General features: G+C 46.5%; 1 long non-coding RNA gene across 1 annotated transcript in view; it reads right to left on the reverse strand.

The window, feature by feature from the left end:
- LOC121721920 overlaps nucleotides 1-10123 on the reverse strand; it is an 84660-nt gene extending 74537 nt beyond the window's left edge. The window contains exon 1 of the long non-coding RNA XR_006034880.1: nucleotides 9990-10123. This is a non-coding gene — a long non-coding RNA (uncharacterized LOC121721920). The remainder of the gene's footprint in view (nucleotides 1-9989) is intronic.
- Between the last annotated feature and the right edge of the window lie 7886 nt (nucleotides 10124-18009).

An 18009-nucleotide genomic window follows, 5' to 3' on the forward strand; every position in this document is an offset into this window, starting at 1 on the left:
CTACAGCCCTGGCATTTTAACACCTGTGCAAGTGTTCCACTGTGTGAGATTTTCTGAATCCCTTTCACTATGTTGTGGCCTCAAAAACTAGCAACAGGGACAAACATTTCTCAGTGCTATTGATTTTCTTTTTATTTTCTTTTTTTAACCATCAACTGGATATTTGTGAGATGCCTTCTTAATACATTGTCTTGATGTCCTAGAACCACATGGGCACACACACACACACACACACACACACACACACACGCACAATGGCTGCAGGCAGGAATGTAGGTCTGGGAGGGTATTTATGTTCCATCGTGGACTTGATAAAATGACTGTTTAAACGTGTGGGATGGCAATACAACAGCAGGAAGGGGAGAAATGGCTGATGTCCTTGGCTCTGATGAAAACACCTCTTCATAACAGCCTGCCCGTGAGTGATAGGAGAAGTTCAGCCAAGGTGCCAGCCTGATGTGGGTTTGGCCACGCTTGACATCAATGGCATGCCTTTTACTGTGTCATGCTATACGGTTGGCACACTTTATACTGGCTTGACACTTTTGTAACTTATACACCCACAGAGCTTTCCTAATCTCCCTTTCTATCTGTCTCGCAATCTAAGGCATATTTTGCATGCACATACACACACACACACACACACACACACACACTCACACACACACACACAAATAAAAACAACACAAAATCCCTCGCTAAAAACAACATAAAAACCATCTCCCGCCCAGCAATCACGCACTTCTCGGTAGATTACCATCAGGTCCACCCCAAAAACAAACAGTGGGTTTTTCTTGTGGCTCCACCACCACACATGATGGGGCACAGGAAATGAAAGAGTTCTGGAGAAGTGTCTGATCATCCCCCGCCCCCATCCGAAAAAAAAACAACAAAAAAAAAAACAAGAAGGATCCCTCTATCCCTTAGACTAAACACAGGAAACCAAAACAGAAAGTTGTCCCCTCGTCTATGGTACTCTCATCACCCAGCGGGCAACACACAACACTGAAAACGCCGGCCGCGCTCTACCTGGTTGGCCAGGGCTTTGGAGATTCGACACAGAGATATCCCCAATGGCAAATTACCCCCAAATTACAGCAGAAGAGCTATTATGGTCTCTCTTGAGAGTGTCAGAAAGTAAAACAAAAACAGACCGTGGGAAAAGAACTTGCTCTCCAAACATGTGCGCACACACATACACACACGCATGTGCGTGCACACACACACACACACACACACACACACACACACATACACACACACATGCACAAACCTGCCTGCAAAACCTAGGATCCATTCCAAAGAAAACAATGTGTATGAATAAATGTCAGCTCCTTGCAAATAAATCAATTTATGAATTTCTATAAAGTAAACTGAATTTAATACATAAAACACATCTTCCTAAGACGACCAGCATACCTCTGCATGCCAGTATCTAACAATGGCAACACGTAGACTATACCACCACACCACAAAAACTGCTTCTCGTAAAAACTTTACAGAAAGAAACTTTCCCCTCTCCTCCATTCATCGCCCGTTCTAGCTTTAATAACTGCCATGTGCTATGTGGGCAGGCGTTGGACCTAAAAGCCATTGAGTCATTGTGGACCACCAAGAGGCAAGAAGTGGGGCCAGGCAGGCCATCCAGCAGGAGCGGCGCTGTTATTCTTTTGAAAGAAGTGTAAATGGCGCACATTTTCACACTCTTCCTTTCTTGCTCCCTCTCTCTCTCCCTCTCTCGCTCTCTGTGTGTGTTTGTATGTGTGTTTCAACAACTTTTCAACAACTATGACAACTGACAAACAAAAAATAGTCAGCACACAGTAATGAATCACAGGAACTAAACCTAAAAAAAAGAAGAAAAAAAAAAAACTGGGGTGTTAGGGTTCCTAACATGTCCTAATTCAAATCGTATGGCCGTCTACGATGACATGACTGGGAGCGTTTGGCCTAAGCTGTGTAATCAGACACAGGTACGCAGCTCGGGTGATGTCATCTCTCTGCTGGGCAGCTGCAACTCAGGGGGTGCCGCTACGGCTAGCCGAGCGCTGCGTGTAGCAGCAGGGACAGACCTGACTCTTTAGCCCCTGCACACGGAGCGCTCCCAACGGCACACATATTTCCTCACTAATGGGCCGTCTGCGTGCCCCTCGCGGTGTGATTAGCCTCCAGGGCTTTGGCTTGTTGTTACGGCCGAGCAAAATGCGTGTGGGGGGGGGTGCGCCCCAAGGCTACGACTGATCCCTGACAACACTTGAACGTCATTTCGCAAGACATGAAATCCAATATGGAGCAGGGCTTGGTCATCTCGCAAGAACACGGCTATGTCTGCATTACAGTTTTCATTTGGAGCCCCTCAACTTGACATTGATTTTCACTCACGTCCGTGATTCAAGCGTTCAGTCAAAGAGCTTGGCATGCCAGACTTCACACATGTTAACTGCTTTCACTTGTCACATGTGGTCATCTTACACAGGAAGTGTGTTACACGGTCGAGCTGTGATACTGTAAGTAACAAGCCAGATTATTTGCCAAAAAAGAAAAAAACTGAGGGAAAAAGTAATTTAATATTAAAAAATACAGGTACCACTGGAGCAAATTACTAACATCGACCTCATCAGCTGATGTCTTACAAAATCATTATTGTTATTATTATTATTATTATTATTATTATTATTATTGACATTCTTATCATGACAATCATTATTGTTATTATTGTTGCACTTGCACTATGGATGCCATGCACATCAAATCTGCAATATTAAATAAAAACGACTGACAAATAAAATATGGAGGACAATCAAGCGTGCAGATGGTGCATAGGCTCCATCTTTCAGCGTCAGACAAAATGCAAAATAAAATGCATCCTGCAAATAAAAATGTGTCAAGCGCTAGCACTTATGCAGCTGAGGGATGCAGTTCATTTTAGAAGGCGCACATACGGCCAGGTGTCAGGGGACGAGCTGCTTACGGGGCGATTTTCTGTGGGGAGAGTTACGAGGATGAGCATCATCCACAGAGAGAAAAGAGTACCCACCATATATATATAAATGGTACCCACTCTCTCAGGTGTGCGGGTCCCTAATAGCCACTGTGCAGCCCAGTGCACCGCTGTCTTGGTGTGAGACGACAATGTAGCTGCACAAATAGTTATCAACATGTTAGATGTTTCCCTGCTGGTGCAGCCTGCAGATAGCTTTTCTTTCACATGTTCTTTCATGCCTCAACACCTACAAACATAGAAGAAGAAACAATCTCCTAATCAACTGCAGAGCGGTGCCAGAAACAACACCAAACTACATAGCAGGGCGTCGAGTGCTCAGTCGATGAGTCATGTCTGCGACGCGTTGGTGGCCTGCTGGCGTGATGCCGTCCTGTGAAGGCGGAGGAGAACCCATTACCTCCCCCAGCACCAGCAGTTATGACAAGTGCTGATAGCATGATTAGAACACAGGGCAATGGGCTTCCTGGGAATTAGGTGGGTCGGATGCAGGTGTGAGACGCTAGAATATTTTTTTTCTCCTGGTTCCACACGTGGCTTGAAGGGAGCACTGTGACACCAGTGAAATATCGGAAGGAGTTTTGGGCTGCTACGTTGCTGCTGACATGACGCACGGAGACGTGGTGAGGCGGCTCTCTCTCTCCGGCTGACGCGGCTGCATTGTGGCCGTCGGGTCCTGCAAGCCCCGATTAGAAAGGTCACCTCTCCGACAGCTCATCCACATTTCCATGGGCCTGCCAAGCGCACTAACAATATTCCAACACTTTGGGGACCGCTGAGAGGACTGCAGAGATGAAAACATGAAAGGGGAGCGAGGCGTCCGCATGAAATGATGTGACAGTTCTCTTCAAGCTCGGCCACAGACAGCTTTCACCTGTCCCACGCTCCAAAGCCATATTGTGTAGTAAACATACATATTAATTATTGCTATTCTACTGCTCTACTGCTGCCAATTTTTTATCGGTCATCTATTTGGGTAAAAGGGTGAACCACCACATGAGAGATGACTGTTTGGAGGAAGTATTGATGAAAAAACATAATTTACATTTGTTATATCTACAGTCAATGTGTGATCTGTAGGATCCATGCAGAGGAAACAGTCTAAAATGTACAGGCAAGGCAGAGAGAATGTAACATTAAAATTGATGGAACATAAACAAAACAAATGCAATAACAAGTGCATCCTTTTTGTTAGGTGATAAATAATAGGAGAACTGTTGGATAAGAGCAGACACAACCATACTGTATGTTTAATAATTTACATGAAATGATCATGTAAAAGGTTAAACACAGTCACATGGTAATATTTATCGACTATACAAGAAAAATATGAAAACGGCAAATCAAAAAGGCATTAAAAATGTTATTTTCTTCACCTTGCAATATATTGAAAATGTAAACACAATCTCTGTAAATGTGTACACACACACACACACACACAATGCAAAGTAATAATGCACGGATGGGAACCACCTTTATTCGTGGCGTATATTAATCCCATCGATAATACCATCACTGGCAGGGGAAGTTACAACATATATATATATAGACCCTTTCAACATTAAAAACAAAAACAATGCTTGAACGTTTTATTTGGTTCCCAATCTACTTCCTCTGCATTAAGATAACATATGGAATGTTAAAACCGAAGCCTTGTGGGGCCAACTATGATGCTGATAATGGAACTCTCTTAAAAGGGTCTATATATATATATATATACATACAATGCATGGAATATGCCTTCCTCCTACAACTTAATCACAGAAGGCTTGTGTGAGAACACAAGTGAGATGGTGTCACCTCTAGAAACACACCCCAAGCCATCCTCCATGCCCTGGCAGAGGCCCCTGGCCAAAAACTGCCATCAACAACTCCCCATGAAGGAGCAAACAATGACTCACTCGAGCCACAAACAGCATCTGCTTTAAGCACATGGGATGTACACACTGGCTCTGTTCGAAACAGAAGGCAGCGACTGGCTGCCTCCCTGCCTAAATAGAGAGCTGTCTCACTAGACATGACTTTGGATTGAATGCATCTTTTAAAAATGAGCGTAGCACTCTAGAATCTTTGTTTAACACTACAGTATGACATTAAGACGTTAAAAACAGAACGTTAAACTAAGCTAACTTGGAGGCTGACAGGATAACGGTATAAAATAGTTTGACAGGCGGCACATATATCAGACCAGACACTATCAATGGTTACAACAATGGTATAATAAAACAGTACGGTTTTTATTTCTCGCCAGATCTAGATAGATAGATAGATAGATAGATACTTTATTGATCCCCAGGGGAAATTCAAGGTCTCAGCAGCATACAGACAACACAAACACATTCTTTAACAGCAGAAAGAGTAATTAAAGTATATAATATAAAAGCACAACTAAGCAATAAGGACAGTAGAAGATAAAGAATATGCTAAATATACTAAAATACAAATTATACTAACTAACACTTAATCTAAATCCATTCTAAAAACAGTATCCACATAGTGGTGATTAATCAATCAGAGGTGCTTGCAATGACTGAGGCAAGGACTGAGCCTGTGATTCTCTGTGCATAGTAAGGTAAGGTAAGGTGCTCTGTGTGAATGAGTGTCATGGTTATAGTGCAATGGTGATAGTGGTCATGGTGACAGTGCAAATGAGTAAGTCCAAATCTAAGCAAAAACATTTCAAATAAATACCATTTCAGCAGATTCAGCAGCCATTACCGGTGTCATCTGCCATGGAGGATGCATCGATGCTGCCTTAAAAAACTACCGTTATTTGGGTTATTCTAAGATATCTTAGAAGGCAGCAAAAACATTTTTTTCCCCCCGATTTCGAACCGCACTTGTTGCCTCGCTCCCCAGTTAGATATCTTAAAAGACAGAAGTTTTTATCGTTTCGAACAGAGCCACTGTCTGTAATATGGAGAGAAAATATTCCTTCAACATTGAGCTACTTCTATGAAAGGGTCCCTTCTAATTAGCTGCTTACTTTCAGAAAAAAAGCTCTTGCTTTGGCAGAGAATACACTGTAGGAGACAGGACAACAAAGCTCTGGCAACGTGAGCTGCTGTCCATGAAACAGAAATAGTTATCAAAGTGATGGCGTTAGCTGTACATCAAGTGATGCAAATACTACGCGTAGCAGGCCATGATAGAAGTAGCTAGCCATTTATATCACCAACGGCTAATAAATAATGCTCATGATTGAAGAAAAAAAAGTCAGGGCCTGAGGCCCTCATGACATATACGATGTGTTTTCATGCGCAGTGGAGATCATTCGTCTTCCCCGAATGCATTACGTGAGGAACGAGTCTGGGCTGATTGCATTTCAAGCGTATTATTGGACATCTGTCTAAATCTGCAATGATGTAATTACATAATTGAACATGTGGAGCTCTTTTCCTGGAATATGGTTATTGCTGGGCTGGCATGGGCAGTGGGCGGCAGCGGACCAACCGCCGAGGCAGTCACCTCGCAGAGGATCCCTGCGTAAGATGCCGCAGGGAGTGCGGTCTTGACCGCGCCACTCCAATGTATTCTGGGGGCAGCTCAGAGAGAGAGAGAGAGAGGGAGTAGGGCAGAGAGGAGGAGAGAGAGAGAGAGAGAGAGAGAGAGAGGGAGTGGGGAGAGAGGAGGAGAGTGAGAGAGAGGGAGGGAGTGGGGCAGAGGAGGAGAGAGAGAGAGAGAGAGAGGGAGTGGGGCAGAGAGGAGGAGAGAGAGAGAGGGAGTAGGGCAGAGGAGGAGAGAGAGAGGGAGTGGGGCAGAGGAGGAGAGAGAGAGAGAGAGAGAGAGGGAGTGGGGCAGAGGAGGAGAGAGAGAGAGAGGGAGTAGGGCAAAGATGCTACAGTATGTGGTAACAGCGCAGCAGAATGCTGCTGTCATGACGAGCAGGAACATTGCTGCAAGTGTATACAACATTTCACTGCCGAGGCAGCGGATGACCAGCAAAGCCACCACAGAAGAAACACACACACACACACGCACACACGCACACACACACAAACCCGCAGACAGACAGACACATTGAAAATACTGTGTGCACAAAAATGTAGCAAACCAGACATCTTTGTTGTAGAAACGAAATGCTGGTTTCTTTGTGGGTGGTTCTAAAAAGCTACAATGCTTACTGAGAGCCTGGTTAGAAAAATCCAAATATCCTATTATATTAAAACCTCAAGTCAAAAGAGTAATTTCCAAGAAACACTTGGAAATAACAGCATTCCAATATATGGAATAAACAAATAAAATAGAATATGCCATCCATATTAAAAGAAAAAGTGAATAGCCCAGAAATAATAAATAATAATTATTTCTAGGGCATGGTAATATGTTATGTGGACATTTTAAAAGGCCTGCATTGAGAAAAACACATTACATCTTAAAATCAGTAATTACTGGCTAAATGGAAAAAAAATAATTAAAAATCCAATTTTTATTATGGCAATATGGACTATCAACTGTTTTCATGCAGTTACACACACACACATACACCACACACACACACACACACACACACACACACACACACACACACACACGCACACACTAGCAGGTGTTACTAAAGGTCTCCCATGCTCTGCCCCTGCATTCATCACTGGTGAAAGCTGTGAGGTTGTGGCACAGGGGAGAATGGCAGCACAGTCTTTTGCTGCTTCCCTTCTGTATAACAAACCCTCTGACTCCCCTCCTCCATCACACACACACACACACGCACGCACACATGCACATACACTATGAATGCTTCAAGCTTAAATGAGACCTATCACACAATATATAAACACTATCTCCAAAGAGGGAAATGAAGATAAACACAAGGTGTATAAACTTTAATGACTGCTTTCCCTAAGCACAGACTTGTATTGCAATAGGCAATAAACAGGCAATTCAGGTGTGTTAGACCTTCTAAACGTTGTGCAAAAAATCTTTCTCTTACAGCAGAATTATTTGTTTTTTGTACAGAGAGAGAGAGAAAGAGAGAAGAGATGGTCACTGCCTAATCCATGGCCAGAAAATGGGAGGCCACTTTCCCTTTTCTTAGCCCTGACAAGCTCAAGGGTGTGACAGAGAAGGAACGAGACAGAGCGCGACCAAGAGCGGGATAGCAGGAGAGAGAGAGAGAAGAGAGAGTGCAAGCCTCAGAGAGAGGGAGAGAAAGCCAGTGTACGTGCATGTGCCAAAGTGTGTAAGACAGAGTGAAGGCCAGACAATACCATAACTGATCAGAAACACTAGGCAGAGTACGAGGTTTGCCCTGCAGGTGGTCCCGGGCGTGTGTATGTGTGTTTGTGTGTGTGTGTGTGTCGGGGGGTTGGGGGCTTAATCCCTCCAGCGGGCTGGTGCTGGTGCTGGGGCCGGCTCTCCTGGCCCCTCGCTGTGATGAAGTTATCACAGAGCGCAGCTCGCCTCTCCAGCGTGGGTCTGCTCTTTCTTCGGCCGTCACTTCAAAACGCCGCTTTCATCAGAGCGCATTATCTGCATGAAAGCCGTGCAATTTACCCAATAATATCTCCTCAAACTCGCACCACTTCTTTCCTGTGAAAACATAATTCACAAAAAAAAAAACCCAACCGACTCACTGCCCTTCTGACACCCCCACACCCCCAAAACCTCCTTTCTTCCTCTTTTTATTTCTTACCCCCCCCCCTCACTTTTATCGTTTTTCTGAGGATGGGGTGGGGGGGTGTCTTGGGGACTTCAGTATGTGTCATTTAAAAAGCTCCTTCTGAAGTGAAGGTCACTCAGGGTCACTCCTGTTGGGTCAGAGATTGTGGTAGATACGCTTTTTGAGTCAGCGGACAGAAAATTACCCTTCCATTGGGCAGAGCCCACAGAACAATGGAGCTGAATTAGATTTGAACAGAGAGGAACGAGTCGCTCCGATACAGACTATTCATGTTGGTGGAGGTTGGAAATGTTGTTGGGGTTTTCTTTTTCTCTCTCTCTCTCTCTCTCTCTCTCTCTCTCTCTCTCTCTCTCTCTCTCTCTCTCTCTCTCTCTCTCTCTCTCTCTCTCTCTCTCTCTCTCTCTCTCTCTCTCTCCTCCATCTCTCCCTCTCTAGGTTTTGAAGGGATGTTGGAGGAAATGACGACAGGACAAAATGGCGGCAGGTTGGGGGCTGTTCTCAGGCTGCTGCTGCTGTTCTGGCTGAGGTGGTGAAGGCTGCCGAGGGGGGAATGTGGGACAGTGTTGTTTCATCGCCCCCCGTGGAGTTGAGTGAAGGACACACAAAAAACAATTTTTTTTTGCATGTTTTTCTTTCTTGCTCCTCCTTCATCTCTCACTGTCTTGTGGCGGAGTGAGTACACCAAGCTGTCGTCGTAGGGGTGAATTTTAATATCATAACAATGAGGTCTGTCGCTTTCATGCCATACACCAAGCTACGTGCTCAGAGCTCATTGGCTGACAGGAATGGAGTCACCCTCTGATTGGGTCTCCATGTTAGGTCACAATGTGTTATCTTGAAAGTGAAGGCTTTGGAGTAGAGACAGAGACACTCCACAAAAAAAAAAAACTTATGCAGTATGCTTATGAGCATACTGTTAAACACACTTGCACATGTATGCTCGTACGTACATACACACACACACACACACACACACACACACACACACACACACACACACACACACACACACACACACACACACACACACACACACACTTCAATAAAATAGTGTTGGGCAGGGTCTAAAGGACATTTGGAGCATGCTGATCCCATGAGCCTTTGTGATAACTGTGTGTCCCCATAGAGCGCTGTGCTCCGTACTGTTTTAATATTAGCTGATTCCTATCACTCAAAGCACCTGCTGCTGTTTGTATTGCACTCAGCATTATGTGCATTCTTTTATCGTTACTTTCATTCCATTTTTTTCCCCCCAGGTGGTTTAATTTTTTATCCACCTACCTGATCTAAAACAATGTGAGGAACAGCTCAAGCCCCAGACAATCTTGGGAACAGAGTAAAAAGCCAAACGCACAGCTGTTCACTCACCTGAGAAACAGGAAACACAAAGTGGTGGCGATGTCATCGGGCCAATTATGGTCTCTTCTCCAGCAAGCAGCCTAATCCATGGATGTGCCGTCTCCGAGCAAACAAAGCTGGACTGGGCCGGGATCCGTGGATGCGATGTTTATCCTGGGGAGAAAAACAAACATCACGTTAAACGCTACGACTGGCCGGCCGACTGGACAACTTGACACAGTGGATGTGGAGAGTGGGTCTGAGGGCCTGGGAAAGGAGCAGACATCAGCGTCCCTGGTGGGACTCACGTCCAGTGAGCGAGTCAGTGAGTCAGTGAGTGAGTGAGGCCCTCGTATTGTGAAAGTGTTGTGTGTGGAACGCAGGACAGCTACTAATGAGCTTCCGCCTAACGAGACGGAATGCAAGAGAATAACCGCACCACTGGAACACATGTCTGCGCACACACGCACACACACACACACACACACCATAAGCCCTGTCTCCGATCGAGTGTCCTTTAAAACGGCATGTCCTTATGAGAAATTTGCAAATGGACATGCGCTCTCTCACTCTCTCTACACAAACTCTCTCTCTATCTTTCTTGCACGCCTGCCCTCTCCTTTCCTTTCCTCTACTGCCACCACCATGCCGCCAGCAACGGCAAGACCTGGAGACACACACACACACACACACACACACACACACGCACACACACACACACAAGCCCACTTTCCCTTCCCCAGAACAGGTACATCTGGCCCCGTCCAGTATTGTCCAGCTCAGCACACCCATTAGACGCTTGCTCTGACGGCACAGTGCTCGCGAGGCTTCTGGAAAGGATTGATTAGTATTCTTAGATTTCCCTGATGGTGGATTTTAATGCCATGACAGTTTGCTGACAGATGCTATTTTTTGTTATGCTCACAACTAAGCCTGGCTCCTTTTCAGTATTCACTCTGCAAAAGATTGTTACAATCCAGGTGTGCATGTGTGTGTGTGTGTGTGTGTGTGTGCGTGTGTGTGTTTGCAGGTATCTATTATTCCATTGTGGCACTGAGTGTAAATGTATGTGTGTGTGTGTGTGTGTGTGTGTGTGTGTGTGTGTGTGTGTGTGTGTGTGTGTGTGTGTGAGTGTGAGTGTGTATGTGTGTGTGCTGGAGTGCATACAAATTAGAGTTTGACTATGAAGGTTCAGTGTACTGTATGTGTGTTCCTTCAGTTTATCTGTTTGTAAATATGTTTGCGAGTGAGCATTGACTAAACCAATCTATGTGTATGTGTGTGTGTGTGTGTGCGTTGTGCTTATTGATCATGTGTGTGTGTGTGTGTGTGGAGGGGGGGTTGGCCTGTTTGTTTCTAAATATGCATGTATGTGTGCATATTGCATGTTTGCCTATTGGTGTGTGTGTGTGTGTGTGTGTGTGTGTGTGTGTGTGTGTGTGTGTGTGAGTGTGTGAGGTATGCATGCATGTAAAAGTGTGTGAGGGATTCTGAGTTTCTATGTGCACATGTGTGTATGTATCAGTGTGTATTCAGATCTTTATGTGTGTCTTATTTGTGCTTGTGGGTGATGTTTGTTTGTTTGTGCGTGTGTGTGTGTGTGTGTGTGTGTTCCTGGTCTTGCCGCTGCTGGCGCGGCGGCGCGGTGGTGGTGGTAGAGGGGAGGAGAGGAGAGGAGGGGAGAGGAGAGGAGAGGAGAGGAGAGGAGGAGGGAGAGGAGGGGAGAGGAGGGGAGAGGGCGGGCGTGGTGGGGAGAGGAGGGGAGAGGAGAGGAGAGGAGAGGAGGGGAGAGGAGAGGAGAGGAGAGGAGGGAGAGGAGAGGAGAGGAGAGGAGAGGAGGGGAGAGGAGAGGAGAGGAGAGGAGAGGAGAGGAGAGGAGAGGAGGGGAGAGGGCGGGCGTGGTGGTGGCGGTAGAGGAGAGGAGAGGAGGGAGAGGAGAGAGGAGAGGAGAGGAGGAGAGAGGGAGAGGAGAGTGAGGGAGAGGAGGAGAGGAGAGGAGAGGAGGAGGAGAGGAGAGGAGAGGAGAGAGGGTCGGCGTGGTGGGGCCTCCCGCCGTGCTGCATCTGAGGTTGCAGAGGGAGGAGTGGGTGGGTGGATGAGTGTGGGGCTTTCAGGGACCTCCCGCCAGGCCGCGCAGGACAGCAACGCACGGTTTCACAAGATAAGAGCCGGCTACGCCTTGCTCAGCAATAGCCCACCACCAGCAGCTGGCCCGCCCGCTTGCACGCCCGCCTAACCACCCACCTGCCCGCCCACGCACCCCACCACATGGCCATCGCAGATGAAGACCTCTGAGCCTTAGACACACATAATTCTGTGTGTGTTTGTGTGTGTGTGTGTGTGTGGGGGGTAATAAATGTGTGTGTGTGTGTGGGGTAATAATTTCATTATTAATGAAATAATGACCATAAATTTTGGAATAGACTGAGTGGGAGTAGGAATGATCACCAGGAATGATGAGGTGTAAGGCACACCGATGGGAAGGACTCGTGATCTGCAGTGGTGTACTTTACTAATGTAGAGTCAAATCCGGCCATGGGGAGACATATAGGGACATGCACACACACACACACACACACACCACACACACCACACACACACACACACACACACACACACACACACACACACACACACATACACACACACCTTGTCTGAGCTAAAAGAATCAGTTCCCTGCACGAGGACACAGCCCTGTCTCGACGGGGTCCAAAGCTATTTCAGATTCTCATTCCCGGCGAGGCCGTGTTCGATTATTCCCCATCTGTGGTGTACGCGGGGCCTCCGTATCCATCTCCATAGAAAGAGAGAGGCGGGAGTCGTCACGGACGGCCCCGCCACTGCTCCGCGCCATTTTCCGCCCAGAGGGCGTCTCAGTGGCCGTAAAAAACAGCACGGATCACTTCATAAAAGGGAGAATGGGATTCGCCAGGGCGGCGTGCCGATACGAGAGAGCGCTGGTGCCAAACAGGCCATCTCAGGGCTCCCTTAAGAGAGAGAGAGAGAGAGAGAGAGAGAGGCAGAGATAAAACAGGCTGATCATAAGGGCAGTCCTGGGATTGTCAGAGGGAGGGTTGAGTTATGGCTTTGCCACACAGAAAAGCACAGAGTGGCTGTAGTCCGCAGCTACAGTATGTCACCCCTGGGCAAAGGCCAGGCACCATGCTTTCACCAGCTCCTGTCCTGCTAGCTGCAGACACACACACACACACACACACACACCAGACACACACACACACACACACACACACGCATGCACGCACACACACACATGCACGCACGCACAGACACACACACAGATTGTAGCCATGCGCCAGCACACCAGGCTGTGATTTCATAAAGCGAGATTAGTGGTGGCTCTGGTACAGAGGCAGATTGTCAGCGCGGAGATTAGAGTAAAGCAAAGACAATGTCTACACGACTCCGCCTTGGTACGCCTTATTGCTTGTGGCATTCTGTTTTCGCAACACACCACAAATACAGTTGAACAATTGTTTGTGCTGCCAAAATGAATCAAGAACTAACAAGCCAAGAATGTGCATCCCCTACGACCCCCCCCAAACCACCACCACCACCGCCACCGCCGCCACCACTGTGTTTCCAGTTCCTGGACGTCGCTCTGGCCACTAAACCCCAATATTTCACCCCCCGAGCTGATACCATTTCTGCAGCACGCAACACAAAGCCCGAACAAAGCGGCTCTCGTCCCCACACTTCAGCGAGGCGCAAAAGTAAGGGGGGATCTCGCCCAATTACTTCTTGGTCAGCGAAGCTCATTCCGGGAATATTTTCGAGATTGGATTTAGTGGGGATGACACACAGCGAAGCCGTTGCTGTGCTGAAGTGACCTATGCTCCTCCTTGTCTGGAGAAGAGCTGGAGGAGAGTTCACTAGAGTGAGACAAAAAAATAAAATAGAAGAAGGGGGGAAAAAAAAAGTTGCAATGAAAGTCACCAGAGTCCCCCACACACTCTCCCATCACAGAAACCGATACGTGCTCGGACAATGTCCACCGCTAGCCGTGGGCTACGCCTGCTGTCCTCTCCACTGATTTGTGCGCTGGGGCTAATTTGTGCTAACATGTCGGAAACCGCGGTGGGCCTTGCAATGTTTGGACTGGCCCGATGAGATATCGACACGAGGAAGTGAAACAAACTCCGTCTGGACGGGCAAACAGTGGATTAGCCGCAGTGTGGACCTTCTAAAAACATTACACAAATGTTAGAGTCATTAGACACAGTCACAGTCATCTCTCCCTCTCCTCTGGACTGCTCCACTCTCACCCGTAGCGTCCAATTTTTACTCGCCCGGCCAGCAACCCGGCACCTCTTTCACACTTTCCCTTCCGAAAGGAATACTTCTTGGTTCATTATTAGTCCAGAAAAAACAACTTCAATTACCTTCATACCACCATTTTCAACATTTTACCAAATGTGGCTTGATGCATTGTGTGTTTGCAGTGTTTTATACATTAGTCTGACGCACACAAACTTTTCGCCCGAACATGATACTCACAAGGCACACAGGGACACGGGAGGTTAATCATATGAATTACAGAGGGAGGGAGGGAGAGAGGGATAGAGAGGAGAGGAGGAGGGTGGGAGAGAGAGATGTATAAAGAGGAGAGAGAGAGTGCAAACAGTCTGAAATGACAGTCTGCTTTTCTTGACAAAATTTGCTGAGGGGAAGAATGCGGGGGCTTAGGTTACCGACTGCTCCCAACACCTGGAAACAATTGCTAGTAACCCTATTACAGAGAAAAACAGCCCATTTTTATGCCCGTGATCACCCTTACTCGGTGTTTTTAATGGAGCAGTGATTCAATTGCAAATTGCTTGTGTCACTTCACTCTACGGCTCCTAAAAAGGTGTTAGTGACCTGTCCAAGCAAATCAGAAAGGAGGGGAGGTGAGGGGGGGCGGCGACCGCAGCAACAAGCCATGCATGTGCTGAGTTTTACAGGGGAGAGAGAGCAAAACACACACTTGCGTGCGCATACTTGACACACACACACACACACACACACACACACACACACACACACACACACACAAATACAAACACACTTACAGACATACACACAGAAACACAAACAAACAGTTCAACTTGACAAAGTTATGTGTGCGCTCTACGTTCCGAGTTCTCCTATTAAAAAGCGCTTCATTTAGAGCCCTCTCCATCTCTCTCTTGCCTAATTGTCCACAGTGAGACAAGAGGCGTTGCGAACAGAGTCCTGCTCCATTCACAGATTAATCAGCCTTGGTGTCCCTGCGCCAGGCTCCGCGTTGCGGTTCCCAGAGGGCCTGTTTAGTCCTCGGAGGCAAATTGCAGCCCAGCACACTGCTTCCCTAAGTCCCAGGAAAGTGCTTGTCCCATTTTAGAGAGGTCTCTGCAGAGATACATAGGGACCTTTCTGTGAAGCCTTCTGAGCCTTTGTTTATTAATTTGTTTTGTGATGTGTATGTAAAATCTGTGGCCCAGTATTAATAATCATTAAAAAAAAAAAACAATGTGGAAGAGACAGAGGGCCAGGGAGATTTACACTGTGTACTACAATAGCTATGATATAATAATGAAGATGAGAAAACACACAAATACCGGCACACATATTCACACGCAGGCACACGCAAGGTACAAGAGGTTGTATGCCATTTTGTATGCCATATGTGTGTGTGTGTGTGTGTGTGTGTGTGTATCTGTCTGTCAGTCTGTGCATGCCTCAGAAGGAGGTCACTCTAAGCTCTGGATTTTTTATTTTATTTTCGTTCCCCATGTGTTAGGAATTGTTGCATTCTTGTCTGTCTTAGAAGTGCTTTAGTGCATGTGTGTGCTTGTGTGTGTGTGAGTGTGAGTATGCATAATAAGTGAGAGAATGTAAGAATGAGATGTGAATTTAAACATGCGTAAACCCATATTTTTTCACGTTTTGGTCTCACTATCCCTGGGGTAAAACAACCACTGAACACAGTGCAGTGCGGGCTGGACTGACGGAGTGGCACTCTCTCCGTGAATGAGCAGCGCGTCTTTGTGGCAGCGGCCGCATTCAAAAACGGACTTCACAGGGAGTGCCCGGGAGGAGAGGGATTACTATGACTTCATTGAAGTAATTCTAAAACAGGAGCGCTTCTGCTCCGAACAGCTCACAGCTGGAGAACTGCAGTGGCATAGGTACACACACACACACACACACACACACACACACACACACACACACACACACACACATGGATGCATACGCTCAAACACACCCTTGTGCATGCACACACATGCTCGTGCACACACACACACACACACACGCACTAACACACACACACACACACACACACACACACACACACACACACACACACACACACACACACACACACACACACACACACACACACACAGTCAGTTGCCCCACAATCCCTCATTCTTTGTCTGCTCAAACAGGACACAATCCCATTGGCTGGCTCTCTGGTTTTGGTAAAAGAGCCCCTTGCCCAGCAACCCATTTCGTAGCCAAGGCACAGCGTAGGTTATGGAAAAAGGAGGAGCTTAGGTACTACCCGGAGCAGCCAATCGGACGCCTTCGTAGCCAAGGCACAGCGTAGGTTATGGAAAGAGGAGGAGCTTGCGTACTACACGGAGCAGCCAATCAGACGCCTTCGTCACAATTTGGTTACGCGAGCTTTACTATAATTCACGTTCTTTATTAATTTAAATGAAAGTGTGTCAAATCCAACAGCTATTGGCGTGGAGTGCCATGAGAGCAGTGCTTGCCCAGGCAGAAAAGAAAGTGAAGAGTTGCCTGTGAGCCTGCTGCTTGTTTCAGCAGATCTTGGCCAATCTAAATGGCGGCCAGACGAAAATAAAAGCCAGCCGCCCTTCAGGGTGTTTGAGTGTAATTCACACTCATCTTTACAGTAAAGGGGTGAACATAACACTTCAGCTGGGTTTCACCTCTGTCAATAAGGGGACATGTACAGGCGCCCATATACAATTTGTTGGACTGGATCCACAAGAGTTATACAAACCCCCACACACACACATGCAGACACACACACATATACACACACACACTCACACACACACACACACACACACAAACACACACATATACACACACACACGCACGCACACACACACAAACACACTCACACACACACACACACACACACACATGCACACACGCGCGCAAGTTTGGATACAGGCAGAGACATCCAGACAGACACAGACAGGCGCACACAAACACACACATATACACACACACACGCACGCACACACACACAAACACACTCACACACACACACACACACACACACACATGCACACACGCGCGCAAGTTTGGATACAGGCAGAGACATCCAGACAGACACAGACAGGCGCACACACACACACACACACACATACACACACACACACACACACACACGACACACACACACACACACACACACACACACACACACACACACACACACACACACAGACATCAAGAAGTAAATACACACAAATCTGGAAGCCTACAAATATAAGCATAGTAAAATGTGTGTGTTGTGAAGGTGTGAAGTGTGTAGGAGGGGGGTGGCCCATAGTGTTGGGTGTTGCTGCCGTGGCGATGGTTAAGTAGCAAACAGGCAATTGCCTGCCAAATCAGAAGGTCCAATTACTACAAGTGAAGCAACAATTAAATAATTAGACACACTTGACTTTGGTGTTACATGTGTTTAAATGCATTAACAGCTACTTAAGGCGCATTTAATTGTTTTAATCACAATTGGATAATTGTTAATAAATAATTAGTCACAGGCTCTTCATCAATGGTTAGCTCTCAAACTGTTTTTGGGGTCCTGTGTGACAGTGATTTTTTTTTTTTTTCCCTGTGATTGCTGCATTTGTCTACATGCTTTACACAAACACAAAACAAACACACAAACACACAAACACACACACACACACACACACACACACAATATGGCCATAAAATACTGTCACGTAAATGTTAATAATGATAATAATAATAATAATAATAATATTATTAATAATAATAATACTAATAATAATAATAA

The sequence above is a fragment of the Alosa sapidissima genome, chromosome 1, assembly GCF_018492685.1.
Source record: "Alosa sapidissima isolate fAloSap1 chromosome 1, fAloSap1.pri, whole genome shotgun sequence".
In the NCBI taxonomy this organism is placed as follows: domain Eukaryota; kingdom Metazoa; phylum Chordata; class Actinopteri; order Clupeiformes; family Clupeidae; genus Alosa; species Alosa sapidissima.